Source organism: Pinus tabuliformis, chromosome 6, assembly GCF_031772625.1.
Source record: "Pinus tabuliformis cultivar Carrire ecotype Pingquan chromosome 6, CPIR1, whole genome shotgun sequence".
Classification (NCBI taxonomy): Eukaryota; Viridiplantae; Streptophyta; class Pinopsida; order Pinales; family Pinaceae; genus Pinus; species Pinus tabuliformis.
In genome coordinates this window covers 1,970,431,913-1,970,435,831 of record NC_142292.1, presented here as the reverse complement: position 1 = coordinate 1,970,435,831, position 3,919 = coordinate 1,970,431,913, and the positions used below count along the sequence as shown (strand labels likewise).

Here is a 3,919-nt window from a genome sequence, read left to right as displayed (position 1 = left end):
CATCTCTTTAAGTAACATCCTAGTCTAAATGTATAACATTTTAGGCTTTGGAGGGAGAGGAGAAATTCATCATTAGTGTTGAATATATCCGCAGGTCAATGCTCCTAAAAAGGTGGTGAACGTCTTGGCTTTGGTGCCCAAAATGATCATTAAGTGGGGCTAGATGTCCTTTATGAAGTTTTGGAGAAATCTCTTCCAATCCCTCAAGGGATGGTAGGTGCACCTAGGGTAAGCATTTTAAACATACCCTCAAAATCAAGTGAGATCATCGTCATAGGCTAAGCTACCTTGTTTGAGGTCATGTTTGAATTCGAGAACCTTGAAATTAAAAAAAATGACAATAAGAATCTATATGTAAAAATTCGACTTGAAGTTCGACAAGTTATCTATCTATCTATCTATCTATCTATATATCTATCTATATATATATATAGATATATATATATATATATATATATATATATATATATATATATATATTATATATATATATATATCTATCTATATATATATATATATATATATATATATAGATATATATATATATATATATATATATATATATATATATATATTAATTTTTATTATATAACCTAACATTCATAATGTAATAAAAATATTAAATAACTAATATTAATTATATATTATAATTCAAATGATTAACTTTTCTAACTTAATTCTATAAATATATTAAAATTTATATATTATTATATATAATCTACAGTGATGAATAAATAAATTATATAAATCTAAATTATGATTATATAAAAATTTAAATTAGGATGGCATACAAAGAATATTAGCATGGCCCCTATGCAAGGATGATATGCACAATTCAAGAAATGACTCAATTCTTTTGCACATAGAATACAATTGGCACTATGTATGACATTTGTGCATTTTTGTTGTTAATTTCTAAAGTTTTCCATGTAATGGGAACCCACAGTGGATCTGAACACTAGCAGTGATATTTCGCACAGTCATTTGGATTCGAGAAAGTGACATACACATTGTGTATCCTTAAAAACATTTGGGTGTTCATATTTTTATTGTGAGGAGAAGCCATGTGATCAAGATGGAACTCCCTGGCTAGCCTTCTATAAGCCCTTTTTCTATCTTTTGTAGTTGTGTTGGGGTTTATTTCTAGTACTTCATACAAATTCTTTGATTTCATGTGGTCATACACTGAAATGGCCTATGCATACGCCTGGATCACAATTGGTATAAAAGAGAAACAAGGTGGCATAAACGCATGAGTAGAGTATGATTTGTTGTGAGTTCACCCCAATTAGCATAATTCTAAACTATATATAAATTTGAAAATAACCTCAATTGCATGGTCTTGGGAGTGGGGCAGCTGGAACCTTAGCTGCCATGGATCCATGGTTCCAAACCTCCACGTCCATGATGCTTGTGGCCTTTGACCTGTTACTTGGTATTTTTTTTCATTTCCTTACATGCTCTCTATGTTTGGTGTTTGTGTGGTGGGTTTCAGGTTTATGTGGGGCTTGGGGTTCTGCTTCCCTCTCTACGTGGGTTTTGAGTTTCTATGGCACTCAAGGTTTCACCGCTTCTCCTCATTGTTGTTTCCTACTCCTGGTCAATCGCTTTGCTCATTAGGCTTTGGGATTTTCATTGACATCGTGTTAGTTTCATGTCTCGTGCTTGCCACCTGAGGGATATACCTGTTAAAAATAACAACAATAAATTCCAATTTAATTTTTCCTTGCGTTAAGTTGTGAATTAAATCGAAATTCTATTCTCATAGCAACTTGTAATTGTTAATTAAGTTAAACTGACTTAATTGAATTAGGAAATTCGATTTGGAAGTCTATCTGGAATCATGTAGAGTGATTCCTAAATTTTAGGGGCCTAGGTTGAGTTCTTTTGAGTTGTAATTAGGTAACTCAGTCTGACTGAGTTATAGTCAGTTAAACTAGTTCTAATTGTTAGAGGAACTAGTAGAGGTCTAGTAGTGGAGTAATGCATGAGTGCATCACCAGTACCACACCAGTTAACTAAATATTCACTCACAAATAATTCATGCATGTCAGTTTAGATGAAGACCCGGTTGAGATTAGAGTTCAGGGACAATGTACTATCAGTTGTATAATTTTCTAAATTTTATAGATGGTGCATGCAATTAGTTGAGGACCTATGTTTGGATTGTGCAGTTATGGAGAGTGGATTTTCCAATTAAATATGGGCTAATTACTATAGGAATTGCAAAAGAAAGTAGGGGGTTAGCAAGCAACAGAATTGGCTAAGTGTTGGCTTGAGCTGGCTTGTGAGGTAGACAGTTAGATTGTGCTAGTGCAAGAATTGTTCAGGACAAACAAGCATTGTATTTTCTTCTTAGACCTTCTGGTTAATGCAATATAGATAGTCGGGGTTTTAAGCCCTCAGGAGGAGCGGCAGGTGAGGTTCTTGCCTCACAATTCGAACTAGACTTTAACCTAATTGCATGTATGGTGTCAACAATGATGGGTAGTATACGGTACCTGGACAGTGGAGCTTCTTTCCACATGACTGGTAACAAAGAGTTCTTCAGTAAATTGGAGGAGAAGGATCTCTAAATGCATATCAATATGGGTGATGATGGGAGGTATAGTGCTACCGGGCTTGGTACAACTACCTTTCAGAGGGAGTCAGGTTCTCCCCTCACTTTGCGACATGTTATGTATGTTCTTGGTTTGAAGAAGAACTTGGTATTTGTTGCCATGTTGGAGGATAGAGGCTATGTTGTGATCTTTAGTAAGGGAAAGGCGTTCTTTCATCACATAGCCACGGGACAGGTAAAGAGGACAGGGTTTCGAGTGAAGAATATATTTAAGTTGGAAGTAGAAGATTATTCTGCCTTAAGCATGAAAGCAGAGAGGGTGCAGAGCCGAGACAATGTGATTTTTGGCCCAAGAGGTCGGGTCGTTTGCGTCATGGTGCTTTAAAAATCATGCAAAAAATTTCTACCGGTCTTCCCAAATGTACACTAGAGCCAGTTGACACATGCAAAGGGTGTACTTTAGGAAAATACACCAAATCTTCCTTTCACGACAAATACAATCAAGCATAGGTGATCCTCGGCCCATTCAGATGTGCGTGGTCCGTTCTTGACAACATCCACAACCAAGAACATGTATTATGTTATATTTGTTGATGATTTTTCTTGTATATGTTAGATCTTCTTCATGTAGAAGAAAGATCATACTTTTGCAAAGTTTTTTGAATTTAAAGCATTGGCCGAGAAAAATATTGGAAGGAAGGTTAAATCTCTCAGGAGTGATAACGATGGAGAGTATGTGTCGAATGATTTTAAAAACTTATGTGTGGTAGAAGGCATTCGGAAATAGTTGATAACACCTCATAACCCACAACAGAATGTGATGGATGAAAGGAAGAATAGAAGCATAGTAGGGGCACCACGGGTGATGTTTCATGATCAGGGCCTACCACTACACTTGTGGGTCGAGGCATGCAACACAACTGTTTATTTGTAGAATAAAAGCCCTCATCGAATTCTTGGGATGAGTACACTAGAAGAGGCTTTTTCAAGGAAGAAACCAGATGTGGGTCACTTTAGGATTTTTGGTTCATCAATATACTGCCATGTAACCAAAGATGAATGGAATAAGCTTGATCCAACAACAAAGTTGCAGATTTTGTGGGGTACATGATACGCCTCACAACTATCTGGTGTACTTACCGACAACAAGATGACAATGGTTCGCCAGGGATGTGAAATTCGATGAAGAGAAGGCCATGAGATGTTCCCTTGAGAGGGAGCTTCAGGTGCATGTGGTTGAGGAGCTTTGAGTTCCTAAGGAGGAACTTAGATGATGTGGAGCAGCACTTGTAGAGGGTAAGGAGTGGAGACATCTACTCATGGAGAGCTTCCATAAATGGATAAGTCGCACTAGAGAGG

The 3,919-nt window shown here is 36.5% G+C and overlaps 1 pseudogene; it reads left to right on the top strand.

Moving 5' to 3' along the window:
• The first annotated feature begins 747 nt into the window (after window positions 1-747).
• Window positions 748-857, top strand: LOC149267090 (U6 spliceosomal RNA; annotated as a pseudogene).
• Window positions 858-3,919: the final 3,062 nt, after the last annotated feature.